At 34.4% G+C, this 18,451-nt stretch overlaps 1 protein-coding gene across 2 annotated transcripts in view; it reads right to left on the bottom strand.

Moving 5' to 3' along the window:
- The window catches only part of LOC105384042 (BUD13 homolog), a 73,295-nt gene extending 55,204 nt beyond the window's left edge, over nucleotides 1-18,091 (bottom strand). For both annotated transcript variants that reach the window (XM_038118326.2, XM_038118325.2), the window contains exons 1-2: nucleotides 17,934-18,091; nucleotides 17,629-17,725 (exon numbers count right to left, since the gene is read on the bottom strand). The gene's annotated coding sequence lies outside the window, so the exon portion shown is untranslated. The remainder of the gene's footprint in view (nucleotides 1-17,628; nucleotides 17,726-17,933) is intronic.
- Between the last annotated feature and the right edge of the window lie 360 nt (nucleotides 18,092-18,451).

Below are 18,451 nucleotides of genomic sequence, written 5' to 3' on the forward strand. Positions count from 1 at the left end.
TACTCGTATTTGATGACTGCAAAGGTAAATCAACTTTACTTACCAGACATAAGGAAACATAGTGGAAGCTGTATAGTAAACTTTGAATGATACAGTAGATAACTGTTTCCTCCTCCTATTAGTCATAAAATCATTATAATGGTTTTCATAACTAGTACCTAAATCTTATTTCAATCTTCGTATGCAGACTGTACTATATACCAAACACTTCGACGCCCAAAGCTTATAAACCAGTTTATAAAATCAGAGGAATATCCCATAAGTTCTTAAGTCTCTAAACAGTTTGAGGGCCGTTTTTCAAAACACAAATTACCGACTATAGCGTAGGATGGAGCGGGAGGATGATGCAACTCGGTAAATTCTCTCTCCTTCTAATTTACATAGTATTATTTCTAAATGTTCCTATTGAATCCAGGCAAGAAGCGTAACGTTTTAATATTTTATTTTATTTATTTTATTTTATTTTATTTTACTATATTAGGAAAACTTAACTAATTTATTTTGTAGGTAACAATGTCAGGGTAGCTTATGTTTCACAAGTTTCCACCTCTAGGTAGATTAGTTAGGTAGTATAGAGAGAGTTAACTAAAGGTATAATTAGACTTAGAATATGATTAGGATAGGTACTTATATTCTTCAGGAGATGTTTATATTCTTTTAAATAAAAGCATTGCCGAACCAATGCTGTAGTGTGATGTCGCGATTTCGATTCCAGGCCGTGCACATATTTGTCAAGGACTGATATTTAATTTGTAGTACAAATCCTAACTAATCCTAACTAATATTATAAATATGCGAAAGTTACTGTGTCTGTCAGTCTGCCTGTTACTGTTACCGGCCAAAACTACTAAACGGATTTGAATGAAATTTGGTATACAAAGACAAAAGACAAAGACAAAGACAAAGACATTTATTTGCGTCAAATGTGGTTCATACATATGATGTTACATTTTATAATCAGTTCAGCACATTTCACCTTACAGGCATGCAAATATTTAGGCCAATAAAAATGGATTAATGAAATTTAGCAAAATACAATAAATTGAAACTAATAAAATTCTAGACCCAATAAAATTACAATAAATTAAATTATCTGTATACTGATAATAATTATTACATATATTGATGATTAAAAAATAAAATAATTCAAATTACAAATTTAGTGCATTGCAAAATTTCCTATTGTATTAAGTAATCATTTAAATTCAAAATATTCTTTGGTACTATAAAAACATTCCATGACTAGCCATTTTTTTAACCTATATTTAAATTGATTAAGCGGTAAATCTTTAATAATTTCTGGAAGCTTATTGTATATACGGACTGCCATCATATAACAATTATTTTGTGCTTTTGCTGTTTTAAAACTTGGCAGAACTAGTTGCCTTGGGTATCTAGTGTGAAAAGTTAATAAGTCACCCTTTTTTGTGAAGAGATCAGTATTTTGTTTCACAAAAATACAAATTTCATAAATATATATACAAGGTAAAGTCAAAAGCGATAATTCTCTAAAGTAGTTCCTACATGATACCATTTGGCTGATGTCACACATTGCTCTGATACATTTTTTTTGCATAATAAAAAGATCATTAATATTTACACAATTTCCCCATACCACAATTCCATAATGCAAAGCTGATGCTACGTAGCCATGATAAGCCATTAGTGCTGTTTGTTTACCTGAGATTTTTGTTAGCCTATACAGTGCGTATGTAAATCTATTGATTTTACCAATGACATACTCAATATGATGTTTCCATGATAAATTTTGATCTATTGTAAGTCCTAAAAATTTTGTTACCTTCGAAGGTTTTACAGTTTGGTTTTCATAATTTATATTTATTTCCTCTGTGGGACCTTTCCTGTTAAAGAAGTGCATATATGTGGTCTTATCAATATTTACGCACAGATTATTATTTTTAAGCCAGTGAATAACATTTCCTATAGTACCGTTTACCTTTCGTTCAAAGTTATTTTTACCATCATCTTGTATGACAATCGATATGTCATCTGCGAACAATGTACATTTACATGAAGTTACTTTGGGAAGGTCATTAATATAGATTAAAAATAGCAGAGGTCCTAGGACACTGCCTTGAGGAACTCCCAATTTATTTTCTTTAAGAGAAGATCTATAAGCAACAAGTTCATGTTTGTCATTGAGCTTACTTATCTCTACACATTGATAACGTCCTGTGAGGTATGATTTAATCCAGTTATTTGCTGGGCCTCTTAGGCCATACTTTTCACATTTACCCAGAAGGGTTTTATGGCTAACAAAGTCAAAAGCCTTTGTCATATCAAAAAATACTGTTATTGTGGGTATTCCTTTATCAACAGTTTCGGTTATTTGTTTGACTAAGTTAAAACATGCCAAGGAGGTCGATTTGCCTTTCTGAAATCCGTTTTGTTCTTTTACTAATAAATTAAATCTCGTTAAAAAACTGGTTATTCGTTTGTGCATTACTCTTTCGTATATTTTAGAAAGCACCGATATTAACGTAATGGGGCGATATTTTCCCATATCTTCCTTGTCACCTTTCTTGTGAAACGGTTTGACAATTGAAATTTTTAATTTCGTTGGAAATTTCCCTTCTGTAAATGAAATATTAATCAAATATTGAAGGACTGTTGCCAGCTGCTTTGCACATGTTTTTAAAATTTTAGTTGTTATGTTGTCGTCACCTGTAGCATTTGTATTTTTAAGTGAAAGTATAATTTTAACTATTTCATTTTCATCTGAGGGTGCAAGAAAGATGCTTGATTCCGAAGATTTAATACAATCAAGTGTTCTTTCGTATGTTTCATTCGTGTTATCTGAGTTGATGAAAAAATTATTAAACGCTTCAGCAACTTTTAAAGGATCCTCAATTGTAGTGTGGTCAATTTTAATCTTTGAAATTCTATTTTTGGATGTCGAGTTGTTATCATTGTTATTTATTATTGACCACGATGCTTTACACTTATTTTTTGAATTGTCTATGTAATCTTTAGTTTGTTTACGTTTAGATGAATCTATACACTTTTTTAAAAGTTTACTATAATTCCTGTATGTAATTTTACTCTGTAGTGTTTTTTCAGTATAATATTTAAACCTAAGATACCTTTTTGTACTACACGACTTCCGTATTCCTTTTGTTAACCATTTTAATTTATTGTTTGCTTCATTTTTTTTAGTAACTCTAATTATTGGGAAGCACAAGTTATATAAACACAATAACTCGTCATAAAATTTGTTAAAAGCTTCATCTGGTTCTTTTATTTCAAAAACGTCAGTCCAGGTCATTTCTTTCAAGCATGTCTGCATCTTCAAGATATTTTCCTGACTGTAGTCCCTTGCATTTTGAAACCATTTAGTTACAGGTTTTAAGGAATTATCAACTGAGATTTTTAGAACTTGTGCTGTCTCATGATCTGATAGTCCTAGGTGATGTATTGACCCCTGGCCATCACTAACATTGCTAATGATATGGTCAATGCATGAATTCCGTCTTGTCGGTTCATTTATATGTAACTTTAATTTATATGGTTCTAAAATGCTTTTATATTTAACTACTGTTGGTGTCTCAAGCAATGTATTTATGTTAAAGTCTCCTAGTATCACAACTTTATTATTCTTAAATTTACCTCGCAAATGATATAGTAGTAAATCCAATTTATTTAGAAAAAGTAATTTATCAGATTTTGGTATGCGATAGATACCGACAATAACAAGTTTGTGCTGTGGAATTTCTACCGCACAGCATTCAAAAACATACGGCACCTGTAAATTTTGTGGTAGCGATATTTCTTTTGTTTGAATGTAATTACGACATAAAATAAACACCCCTCCACGATTTTTGCCAATCCTAGAAAACGAAGATGCCAAGACAAAATTCTTTAATCGAACATTTTTTTCATTTCCTGTTTTAATAAAGGTTTCTGTGAGACAAATGACGTCAATTTGTTCACCTCTCTCTTGAAATTCGTTTATAGCGATCTCCAAGTTATCTTGTTTACTTAAAAATCCCGCGATGTTTTGGTGAAATATATACATTAAATTACGATCGAAAAAGATTATCCTTTCTTTGTGTGGCCGTAGTGTCAGCAAAAGTACGTTTGTTTACTGATTTACTAGCTGAAAAACAGTAGTAATATGGTACTTTTCCTTGTGTGTTAGAAGTACGCGGGGGAATCACCTTATTTGTTTGACCTTTTGAAATTTGTTTAAAATAGTACGGGATAGTACCCTTTAGACTTTTGTCCTTTTTCTGGTTTGTTTGGATTTCACTTTTATTTAAGGTTTTTTTATTTTTTCCGTTTACTGTTTTCTTATTATCTTTTGTAATAAACTTTTCGTTATAATCAGTACAATCAATTTTAAAGTTTATTATCTTACACTGATATTTCAATAGCATTGTTTTTGACATACTCATTAGATTCAGTTTATCATATTCAATAAAATGGCTTTTTGGGAAATTCGAGCATACTCTTTTATTTTACAGGTGGTATAGACCCTGAAAAAGAACATAGGCTACTTTTTATCGCGGAATTTCTACGGGATAACTTTTTAAGACGACGCGAAGCTCGCGGGAACAGCTTGTTAAATATAATTTTCTTATTACATGGTAACACTTGTATACACTTGTACACTTGTATACTTATTACATGGTAACACTTATTACATGGTAACACTTGTATATAGATTATACACTGATTAACTGCAGACTAAATGTTCTTTTTCGTGGTCTGTTGAACGGGTTCCGCTCATCTGGCATAATCTTTATTGACCAAAACTCATTTCGCATAACTCGTATGGTCTAAACTTTTTTGGCCGAACCATCACTTTGCCAAGACTTATGTGGCATAAGGCTCGTTTCGTCTAAAACTCTTTAGGCACAATCTTTAAACACCTAAGTTTCGTTTGCTCAAATTTATGATCGTCTATACCTATGTATAATCTTGTTTCTCCTAATGTTATCTTAATAAATAATATATTAAGTATGTAGTAAATGTACAAATTGTAGTATTTTTCTCCTACATCCCGAAAATCACGATATTGTATGATCAAAAAATCGAAAGTTAACGACAAATATAATTATTACAAACCCCATGAGATCGAAACCTAAAAATAGGTGCGACGACGAGCAAAGCGAGGAGGAGCGTGTTAGGTGCACATGTTCATCAAAACCAAAGCGGAGCGCAGCGAAGCGGAGCGGAGCGTTTTCCAAACAGCGGAAACAATACAAGGCACCAGTTTGCGCTATGTAGGGAGACGCTCCGTCAAAGTTAAAGCCAAACGAATATTATTACTTTGTATAAACCTATGCCATAGCATTATTAGGCTATTCAAGATTTGGCCATACCATTATTAGGCTAAACAATGTTATGCGAAATAACTTTTTACTAAACGAGATTTATGCCATACGATTTTCGGCGTAACGAGACTTTGACCAAACGTTACTATGCAATACGAGATTAGGCAAAAAAATCTTATGCCAAAAAAGGTAGAACCCTGTTGAACAGGTAAATGTGTATGTTCATAGTTTATAACGTGCGATGTTATCGTCGCCATCATTGAATCTAAATAATAAGCGTGAAAACTGAACATCCTAACTAATATTATAAATGCGAAAATAACTGTGTCTGTCTGTCTGTCTGTCTGTTACTCTTTCACTCCAAAACTACTGAACGGATTTGGATGAAATTTGGTATACATATGGTCTAGACCCTGAGAAAGAACATAGGCTACTTTTTATCCCGGAATTCCCACGGGAAAACTTTTTAAGGCGAAGCGAAGCTCGCGGGGACAGCTAGTTTCATTATAATTACATAGGTACTAATGGCGACTCATGAAATAAAAACTTACTCTAGAGTTGGATTGTAGTTTCAGTAAGTAATGCTGGATACATACCTGAAAAAATAAAATAAGATAAGTAAATATTTCATAGGATAGGTCTATTACGAGAACAAGGTAGGTATCTAAATTTTTACGTACGAGTACATACAATTATTCACGTGAACACAATATAATTTAATTTATGCTTACTAATTAAAAACATGCATAGGTATATAAAAGAGACGCGTTTTGTACATAATTGTCTACTTTAATTACTACCTTTTGGCACATTACTCTCACGCACATACTAGTAAACATATATTTAATTATTACCTAACACCCATTTTCATTGTTTTCACTTTATCATTTACGATATTCTAGTAATTTGGTTCGAAAAACTTTGAAACACGCTTTAGAATTTTGCAATATTTAATTATTCTCCTCCCTGTAATGAAATTATGGTATACTTACATAGCACCTAAATTTTAAATATGCTTACAGTGCTCCAAAATTGATAATGCGCATAGAAATCTTTGACAGATCGGTTGTTTTCGATTATGTGACACATGATATTGACTCCTATTTCTTTCGAAAAAGATGCAAAATGCAAGTGTCTTTTTAAGGCTCTTACGATTTAATGATTCGGGTTTGAAGATCTGCATGTGCATTATTAATTTTGGACAAGTGTAGTTTGTTTATGAATACACATGTATTATATTTAATTATATCATAACAGTCAAATTTTGAATATCTATTTACTCATTTTGAAGGGCACTCTAGACATTAGACATTCAGTCATCTTAGCAAATATGGTTAATGCTTACACAAGGTTCTAGCTCGCTGAATAATTACATATTTCTAAGGTTATCAACAATGATCTCATAGATGAACGATAACGCTATAAACGCAGAGATTATAAAAATATTCTTAGTCGTGGACTTGATACGGAAAAAAATAAAAATATAAACCTTATGATATCATTCAGATTTTTTTGTAGCATCATCTTTTGATTCGTCTTGGCCTATTTCATAAATACAAATATACCCACGTAACTATAGTTATGTTTTTAAGTAGCATTAATACTTTAAAAACGCAAATATAATTTTGATTTTGGGTTTAGAATACACACTTATTAGAGCACTAATTACAATACACTTAACGGAAATGATAAAATTAGAATATATTTTTTCAGTAAAAAGTCACAAAAACATACCTACTCGTATTATTAATTGTTCTGTAAAAATTCACATAAACTTTTTTTATAATATTTTATCATGATAAAGATCCATTTAGGTATTTAGTAAACAGATGTGTCTCGGTTGAACCTCTGGATCGATGCCAAGGCGGACCTGAAAACGCCGAGCTAATGCTAATGACCCTACGACACTCGCAGCTTATGTGATGTCTGCAGGTATAACACGGCCATGTCAGGTGGAATAAATCAATACAGTCGGCGTTGTATGTTCGTCTTTTTATTAGCTTTGTCATAGATAATGACTAGAGATACCTTAGTCTAGACTAGGTGAAATATCGAAAGTCTGCCAGATTATCAGTCTTTGTTGCAGATGTATATGGTATACATGTATAAAAGTTTACTACTTAGCTCGGAAATGCTTCTTGCGAGCATTATGTGCCATGCCAGTCGAGCTATTTGAAACGAATTATAAATAACTAATAATTGATGTAAAAACAAATTTATATCCACGTTTGCAATTATGATATCCATTGTAAAACTTTAGACGCAAAGCATTCGCTTCGTTGAAGAGAAATCACAGGTACCTAGCCTAAGGTATACATAAATTACTACCCTTACACCAATTCAATTAGCAAATACATACGTAAGAATGAAAGTCAATAATCGATAACCACTCATCGGCGTCAGTGAAAACCGAAGCTAATCGTAAGTACCAATCTAATGAACTATAGTGAGTGGAACAATGGGTGCATAACCTTCACTTGTCTTTCCAATCGCCATAATATTGATAAGGTAAAAGTTTTACCAGGTTTTACGCCGCTTGACCGTTGTGACGACGTGTTTTGCGACTGGACTGTGTGATCGTTTTGTAAATGTCCTAGCGGAAGTAAGGAAACAATCGAAAAGTCAAATCAATATTTACCCCATATTCCCCATATAATATTGTCCCCTTTTTAAGGCGTAGCGAGGCTTGCAGTTAAAGCTTGTCTTCTGAACAAAACCGTTTATTACTGAGAATTGAGAAACTAGACTAGTAGATACTGACGGTTGCCTGTAAGAGATCGCTATATTGGACATAATATTCTATTGAGTGGTTATATATGCATGCTTAAAAGCAGTAACTGTACGTCATCGGTGTGCCTCGCAAGTTCAAGTTGCATAACACTCAGGTTAAGAAATTCAAGATGCATATCGAATTTCTTATGTGCAACGGTGTTATACTTTTCCTCGTGTCTTTAAGGTGTGATGGCGACAATGTCCACCGTATTTCGGGATGTTGCGACTACTTACTGTACTAAAGATAATAAAAATATGAAGATGCGGTCTTTTTCATTCTTTTAATAATTAATTATACTGTAAGGATTACAAATGCTTCGGTTATGGTTAAACACACACACACACACACACACACACTCACGCCTTGTACTAATGTACTCCCTTGCGGGGTAGGCAGAGATGCATTGCTGCACCCACTTTTCGCCAGAGTGTTACGTTAGTCCCAATGTAATAGGGGGCGGGCCTATTGCCAATTTACGGGCACATCCAAGACCCGGGAACAAATATCTGTGTTCAAACAAATATCTGCCCCAGCCGGGAATCGAACCCGGGACCTTCGGCTCAGTAGTCGGGTCACCAACCACTACGCCATTCGGTATGGTTATGTGCGGTTATGGTTAAACATAAATGCACAATCCGTAATAATACACTGCAGGACATGAGCTTCCTCCACGACTGGAGGGCCATTGCCATAATATCCTATAGCTTCGCAGGCGAGTTGCAGATATCATACAACTCAGACATATTTATTTATTATTATTTAACACCCAAGACCCTATTATTGCTGTAACTTTGTTTAAATTAATTAAGTACTAACTAGTGTTGTTTTCTTTTTGCACACCTTGTAATAAAATTTTCTTGCACCTCCTGTGGGTTGACTGGTTCAAAATGCTTATAACATTAAGTCCACCCTTTGTACGTTTATTTTTATATTTGTACAATAAAGGATTAAACAACAATAATAATAATAAAACAAATAGGTATCTGCCCCGGCTGGCAATCGAACTACACAAAATGATTGCCTCCTCTAGCTATCGTTAAAGCACTTATATCATTTATCTTTAAAGTGGTTATACATTTGGTAATAACAAAACATAACAATCACTATGTTATTTATGTTATCAAATGATTGCATTGTTTGTTATGTAAGATCGAATTCTTAACTAGAATGGGCCCGTTTACCTTGATAGGTTGACCCCTAGAAGCATACGAAATTATTTATTATTCATGTGAAATACCAATATTATAGATGCCTCTGCTACCAATAAAAAATATTTGTTCAACTATTTGTAACACTCCTTAGGAAATAGTAAATGGATTAAAAATAAAAATTCACAGCTTCAGTTCTTGGGAAATTTTATTTAATAATTAAGTATTTATATTTGGTTTGAAACTGTTTCACTCTTACGATAGTGCGATCTTCATTTATTTAATAAGTAAATAATTATATCTTACTAGCTCTTCCCGCGAGCTTTGCTTCGCCTTAAAAAGTTTTCCCGTGGGAATCCCGCGATAAAAAGTAGCTTATGTTCTTTCTCAGGGTCTGGATCATCTGTATACCAAATTTCATTCAAATTCGTTCTGTAGTTTTGGCGTGAAAGAGTAACAGACAGACAGACAGACACAGTTACTTTCGCATTTATAATATTAGTTAGGATGCCAAAAATACCAATCGCAATATCCCCAAACAATCGAACGTCGCATTTTTTTACTTCACCCATTTGCCGTTTCCAGGGTCCGCCGGCAGTCTTCATACGTTTCCCATACAACTCTCATACATTACATTATGATTATTGCGTTCATAAAAGGCGTTGAGCGGCTTTCTCTCAGTCGCTGCGACCTACTGAGAGCCGCGGCCCGCGGACCTGTTGCCGGCTTTTAGTGCATCAAAATATGCAGTTTCTAAAATTAAATAGCACCTTTTATTGTAGAAACATATTTTGAAAGTTTATACTAGTTGTGTCAAAACAAAATGCATCTTTGAGGTTCATTGTCATCGTTACTGCATGGCCACAGCTGGTATATAGGCCTTACAGTGCCACAGAAATTTGTCCTCGGCCTTCCTCACAAAAGTACCTACTATTTGTAACCCTATACAAGTACTGGGTCCTGTAGCCAGAATGTGTCTTTTGCTCGACTTATCCACCCTGACGATAACCCTTGAGTTTATTTATGATAAATATTCATATATTTATATGTACTTATAATATCTCTCATCATAATATATTAAACAATCTTCTCTCTCCGAAAACCGCAACATACAAAGACCAAGACTAGTGACATTGATCCCACTTCAGTATGCCACGTCTCCGTTCCACTCTACATAGCTCGAAGACAGCTCTAATTTGTAGCCTATTGCAGCTCAGACTAGACCCAGGATCAATCAAATGCAACCTAGGCATTGCGATGCTCCCCTGCGCCACTTGATAAGCAATCTAGGGTTAAGTGGAAGGCATATCATTGTGCGACGGATAAAACAAAACCTATCAACTTTCTCAACAATTGGTTTCTTGCATAGACTAATACATTAGTCTATGGTTTCTTGATTTGAAAATGGAGTTTCTAAATTAGTGTACGCTGTCGGAAACGGTAACTGCATTGTTGATTCAAATGTATAAATCTAATTTTGATATAAGTAGGTCTGTATATTTTATATAATTATGCAATTAAGTAAATAATAATAATATAAACCGATTGTTTTTGTCTCTAAGAGGTGTGGCTGACGATTGATTCCCTAGGACAGTTCCTGTTTAGAGTCAAAGTAAGGTGTAGAGTAACAGAAGATATGACGCAGCTACACCGTAAGTATTAAATAACTACTTACAATTAAGTAACAATAAACGCATGAGTAGTCTTGCGCTATACTTTCGACTCTATCTTATTATTTATAAGAGTCGTTTTGTATTTTACACGGTTGTTGAGATTTTTGACTGCATCCGCAGATGGTGTTTTATTGTACAACATATTACAGGGCTCATATAACTTGTTGTGTCATTACATAGGCATTTATTTCGTAACTAATTAATTTACTGCTATATCGCAACTTCACAAAAATTCAAAAAGTAACCACGTAATCATCATCCTGCTCTTGTCTTGTTACAAAAAAAAAAAACTGTTACTAAAGTCACGAGAATAAGCCCTTTTTATCAAAATACTATCGGCGCCTATTTCTAGGCGTTATTAGTCAGTAGCTAATACATAATAGGTATATAGATAAAAACGTGTAGGTAGAGTACATGATATCCTTTCAATTAAATAGTTTTAGCACCTAGTTCAAGATATAATTCAGCGCATTTCAAATTTGTACCTTTACTGAAGTCATCACATCACAAAGGTACCTATAATACATATTATTGGTACAAAATTCTGAATATTAGGTAAGTATATGTATACTTATATTTAAAAGAAGGTGCTCCAATCATGCATAAGAATTCCCCCACAAATAAAAACTTTCATAAAAATAGTGATTTATCTTGCAACCTGTTATTATATGAAAGCTCTTTATTTAACCGTGTAAGAAACAAGAGGTAATGAGGTAACGGATGTTTAACCTACCGGCTATGTAACGTGACTGTAGGTAATCAGCCGCTTAAATACATTGCCGAATAACGATAAAATAATAATCGAACAGTACACCAGCAGTGTAAGTTCGATCAAATGAGTTGACTAATATACAGGGAATCAGAATTTCAAAATTCGCAAAAAAAATTATTCATTTTCCATAGAAATTTCGTTGGTCACGTGACTTTTTACTATGGAGAATGTTTTTTCGCGAATTTTGAAATTCTGGTTTCAGTTTCGGGCTTACCATACTGCACATGTAGGTTTCGGCTTAGTATACCTTTTTTACAACATCCTGTATATAAGTGCGTTTTCATCTGGCATCCGAATCCGCATGCATCTGTTATTAAATTTGTTTCATCATAGTGACCACTAGCGGCACTGGTTTGGTTTATCGTATATATATAAGAATACGAAAAAGTTCCAGTGTCATAAGGAACGTCAATGGAAGGTGGAAGTTATTTTTTTTGCTCGTGAGTGTATTACGTTTGCGTAAAATATCCACGAGACGACCGAATGGCGTAGTGGTTAGTAACCTGACTACTGAGCCGATGGTCCCGGGTTCGATTTCCGGCTGGGGCAGATATTTGTGTAAACACAGATATTTGTTCTCGGGTCATGGATGTGCCCGTAAAATGGCAATAGGCCCGCCCCCTATTACATTGGGACTAACATAACACTCTGGCGAAAAGTGGGTGCAGCAATGCACCTCTGCCTACCCCGCAAGGGAGTACATTAGTACAAGGCGTGAGTGCGTGTGTGTTAAAATATCCAAACTTATACTTTTGCTACAGGCGTGATTTTAATGATAACAATCTCATGTGATTGGAGGCAAGCTAGAGATAGGGTTTTCATCTAAACCGACTAAGAACCGTCTGCAGTTTAGACTGCGACTGTAGCGAGAACCGGAAAAAGTAAATGATGCCACGTACTATAACCGCGGGGAAATTACTGAGAAATAAATAAGCTTAGACTAAATGATACCCCCAGGGTACTAGCGAAGCATTAAGATAGGTACGTATTGGATAGATAAGTAGGTACAGTGATCGCTATATACATATATCCACGTATACGTGTAGGTACACTTTTGTGCCTTTCAGTGTATAAATTCTAAAACTGTCAATCACCTCATTGGTAGTTTCTGAAGTTTTATTTTGACACAGTACAAAAACACACAATTGTGACGAAGCCTCCCGAATGCAGTGTTGGTAGGTAACACACACGAGATTTCGTGTTCTTTTTATTTATTTTGATCAGAAATTATATTTGAATATTATTATCTATTAAATTACTATTGAAAGTTAAACCACCATCGAGCTAAGCTAACTCCACAAACTCAACGCATCAAAGCTTTCTTTACATATTTTCATAAAAACTCCAACTTCCTCCGCAACCACAGATCATAGAGGTATCAGCTAGATATCATAGACAATTATAATTCTATGGCTGCGCGTGCGCATCCGGCCGCGCGCGTGGCGCGGAATGGTGACGGCGACATCTGCCGGCGATAATTACAGTTATATTATTTCCTTTCCAAGAACCACCATCGGAAATGACGATTATGGTATTAATGTGTGGAGAAATCATCGATTTGTGTTGTCGTTCCTTCGAGAACCTTCATCTTCCTCTTCTAGAGCCGTCTCCTAGGGAAGGTTGGCAATCATCCTGCTGGTTTCCGTCTTGGAGGCCGCCGCACGAAACAATTCTCCAGTGCTCAGCTGGAACCACTGCAGGTTATGAAATGTCTCCATTATAAAATTTTGCAAATAATGCATTTGACTGACGGCTGACTATAACAACAACATTATAAAACGTCTGTGCTATGTCTGTATTATAATACAAGTCCAGTCAAGAGTGGACCTACGAAAACGAAACGTCTATTTGTACGGTTGGTCCAGCTTGTTATTGAGCATAGTTTATGACCGCACAGTTTCTATATTAAGCCGTGGAGCAGCACCCTGCCCGCGCCGGCTAGGGGTGTTTCATTGAAACTTTAATATTATCTATCGATAAATTATGCAACCTTCACAACAAGGTCGAGTCTGAAAGTACAAATTATAATTTTAGAGCTGTCAAACTATACATTTTACAGCGAAAAATGACATCTACGGAAACATTCATAGAGCCGAATTGTAAACAAAGAATTTAAGGTTTTTACAGCATAATATAAGTATAAATACTTATAAGTTTCTGATGGTTATAATAAATTATTTACAGCCTAGAGGTATTATACTCACCCAATCGGCACCATCTTCACATGATATTGAGACTATTATTTAACTCATAATGGATTTATTTTTATGTTAGGTAAAAAAACGCTATAGCTATTACAAAATCGAATATGAACTTTATTATCTTGCATAACTACTATCTCCATTAGTTCCGTAGTTATCGCCTCATCGCTGATAGCATCTTACACTGACGTATGAACTATGTTACAAAAGATCTTTAGAGATGAATTTATTACTTAGGAGTTAGCTACGGCCTGTTACAAGGCTGATGCTAGTTTTCCACCAGCCTATTTTATACCCTATCTTATGTGAACAAAGTTAAAATATTCTTAACGTTTGTAATTTATACGCTTCATTGCAATCGGTAAATTATCAAGCATACGTTCATTTTGCCTCAGAGGCGGCTGATGCTAGTCCACACTTTGAATGACTAGAAAGTCAAAACTATGAAGTGATTGGATTTCTTGTCTAACGTTTTAATAATTTAAACGGCCAAGCTGTTAACAAGTTCTTTTACGTTATTAATGGTTGGACTTTCGTCTTTTAAGAGACAAAAGTGGAAAGCACTTTGTAGGTATACAGGGCTTTAGTAATATTAATCGCTTAATTCTCGTAGATCTATATAGATAGAAAAATATATAGATATAAGTATATATTTTCATGTAAATACAAAGTGGTTACTATCAGATGAAATTATGGTTTCATATTTATGAAGTAATAACCGTCCACTGCTGGACATAGCCTCTTTCAGGAGCAACACACACATTTTTTTATTTATTTCTACGTTCACTACAGGCACAAGTTAACCTATTCAAGACTGTCGCGTCATGTATTTCATCTCATGTAGGAAGCTTCAACTGTCACATGTCAAAAGTCATCGTAAATAATACACGACCTGTTATGTCCGAGGTCTTCGCTAAATACCTTCCTGACTTTAAGAAAAAGTTTCATATGTAGCTACGTGCTTAGGTTTATTGTGCCGTATTTGTATGAACAAAAGGAAGGTTTTGCCATGAATATCCGAGTCTTCCACTTGAGTTAAAAAGTGAATCTTATAGTACACACATATAAATCATAGTTTGCATAATACGCTTCAGTGATTTGAGTTTGTATCGAATGAAAATAATTGCTAATGTTGATGTGAGTCTTGACTCTCGATACAGCCTAAGTGAGGTTATGTAATACAGTCGCGTGAAAAAACAATAACTTAATACAAAACGGAAACAAGTTATTATTGTTGCATTTAGATAAGCACTCGGCTACCTATCTGTTTATACATGTAGCTAACCTGACAGTTGTGTAAATTAATACTTTACTTTGAGATTTGGACTCTTCCTTGAATAACTACATTATTTAAATTTTTACCTACTTCTATTCGAGTTCAATATGTAAGTAACTATTGTAAAATAAATTATGGACGATAGAAGGTAGTATAGAATAGAATACTACTTTATTGACTAAACAGGACACAAATAACAAGGTACTTATTTGACTCCATTTCATTCAAACAATTTAAGAAAATAGTGCTTACATTACATCGATAACCTTCGAACCCCATCTCTATTCACCCTACAGAAAGTCGCATCCCATACTTCATCATCTTTTATTTTTCGCCACCAGTGATGTTGCGAATGTTTTTTTTACATCGACCTTACCATTATTTAGCATTACTTACTCTCAATCAAAACATAGAAAAATATATCTCATGAAAATAATCTAAAGGTACACTTTCCTCTGACCTTGAAGTTATAAACTACATTAAGGAGGTACATTGTACCATTCCATGGTAATTCCTTCTCCCGATGCCCTGACGTATGATCTGTAGCTCAATCACAGAAAAAGTTGTACTAATTTCTAGGCGTCAGGGTTGAAATTGAAATGTACAAATATGGACATAAGATTGTATTTTTATAAAAATAAGAAGAATTATTGTCCTACGGGTGGTCTGCTGTCTGCGATGAATTATAATTTGTTTTGTCTCTTTGTGATTTGTTTATGTTTTGATCACGGATTTTTATAAGCACTTCTTTGTTTCAAATAATCTATAATTTTAAATATAGTATGAATATGTAAACTATATTAATTTGTGATCATAATACATCTGAATCAACAACTAGATTGGTCTTAAATATAGTTTTGTTTGCCTCAATTACAGCAGTACGCAACGATACCTAGATATACGCCTAAGCCTGCGATGCGAAGCTCGCGCAGAAAAGCTAATTTTTACCAAAAAGCTAAATCTAATGAAAAACAGACAATACACATCACAAATAATAATGTATTCACGATAGGCGATTGCAGCCCACTCAATCGCGCGTAGAAAACGAAGAAAGCAGGATAACGAATTACCAAGTTACATATATTCACCAGGCACCAGTGAGAAGCAGGCAGCTTGCCAAATATGAGCTTTCGCCTTCAACTTTCGTTCCCAAATCTCGCAGAGTGAGATGCACTCTCTCATACAACTCCATACAAATGAGAATAAATAAATATTTACACGAGCATTGTGTGACCATCGTGAAGAGCCACTTGAGTTTGGAAAAAGGTCATACGCTTCAGTTAAGGTGTTCTTGGAATTGAGTGGCTTATTTATTTATTTAGGCTAAACTTAAATCTCATGTAAGTTTCTTCTGAAAAGTCGTGACAAGAAAAATCTACGATAAAGTGTGTGTGTGTGTGGTGTTCTCTAACTAAAGGAGCGACCATAATATTTTAATTACCGATGAACTATAGAACCCCCATTTTTGTATTATCCCCGGTTCTAAGCCACATACTGTAGTTAAGTCAATAATACAAAAATATACCTATATTTAACTTTAAAGTTAAAACCAGAACTTTCATTTTTCGAACGCGTTGATGTCTTTTGTATCGAGAAAATGCGTATAGTCTAAACGCATTCAATAACATTATGATTTAAAGTAATTATGTTATAAAAATGTCAGAGGATTTTTAGTAAATATAGGTAAATATTGTTATACTAATATAAATAAAATTATTCTTATTTATTAATGATGTAAACCATTATTCAAAATTATTATTGCACCTCGAGTCAATGCTCCAACTAATAATTTGTCTCAGTGATATGGTCCATTATCTTATACATTGAGACATGGAATTTGTATTTAAACTGCACCATAGGTCTTATGTTGAAGAAACAATAACATATAGGTAGGTATATAGGTACATTTACAATCTGAAAAAAGTAAATAAGTAGACCAACCATCAAAAATAAAGGGTGTACCACAAACCATCAGGAAATTGAAACCACAGCCGCGGTCTGTAAGTGTTGCACTGTCATTATACCTGCACTAGTACCTACCTACTGTTATTAAAAACTTTTTGAACATATCTGCATAATCCCCACATGTTGAAAAAGAAAGTAAGCTTTCGTTTCATTTCAACGGAGTACGCGTGATGCATATATGTCTTTAGGTTATTTACCGGGCAAAGAGCTGTCTGAAAGTTAACTATGTTCTCAACTCAAATTAAGGTGCCTTCGTATACATTTATCTGACCTACTTACATAATTGTTTTAAGCTCATTAACTTTATATACCAGTTATTTTAATGATGTTATTCTTACAAATATACAAACAATGCCACCGAGTATTCTCTTAATTAGAACTAAGCACTAGTAGATATTTTGGACTACCTTCAAACATAATTAATGGCATAACACCTCGGGAAGTTGCATGTGACTAGCCAAAAAATTGCATGACAATAAGCTATTGAACTGACTAAAATTGACACAATAGATTTGAGACTCACCAGTCGAATTATATCCGCGCACAAATCACGGAACTCCAGCTATTATTGAGGAATGCAACAATTTTTTCTTAAAAAATCGTGCTCTAATCACTTTAACCTGAAATTAAAACTTTCAATCACTACCGTGTCCTTGCTTTTGGCGTAAGAAAACATTGCTTTGCTACCAAATAGGTACAGTTAGTATTTTTTAGAGAAATTCAGTTTTCGTATGCCAAAAGCGGCTTAACAATCCGCTGAGGTTTTAGGATTTCATCGAGTTAGCAATTTTTCAATAATGAAGCCACATTTGGCAGTATCGAACGCACCTCACGACACTTAAATGTTTTGTACACAACGAAACTTCAAAGTATGATAATTGATAGCGTTAGTAACGCTTGTTGTTATAAAGTAGCTATCGTAAACTACGTTAAGGCGTCAGTAGCGCGGGGCGGCGCGCGAGTCACTAAAGTTGGAGAAGCGAGAAGACGCCGTGCGCCCGAGCAGCTCACCTTTACTTCGCGCCGTGTAGTGTGAGGCAACAGTCTTGGTCATTGACTCGACTGCGGTGCCAGTTGTGGTTCGCTGATATGGCAACCGTTGTCTCAGTTTGGTGATGTTGGTTTTGTCTTTCTTAACTTGAATTAAACACTTTTTTGGTTGTTTGCGCTGGGTTTCCGTAATAGTCAATTTTAAAACGTTTATTGTGTGGGTCTACTCCTTATCCATTATTCCATTTAGGTACTACGTCATATAATCAATCAATAAATTAACATCACTAGAAATAAAATTTGATGCTATTTACCATACTTAGGTACTCAATAAAGTTATTAACAAAACACTCATG

The sequence above is a fragment of the Plutella xylostella genome, chromosome 16 (assembly GCF_932276165.1).
Source record: "Plutella xylostella chromosome 16, ilPluXylo3.1, whole genome shotgun sequence".
NCBI classification, from domain to species: Eukaryota; Metazoa; Arthropoda; class Insecta; order Lepidoptera; family Plutellidae; genus Plutella; species Plutella xylostella.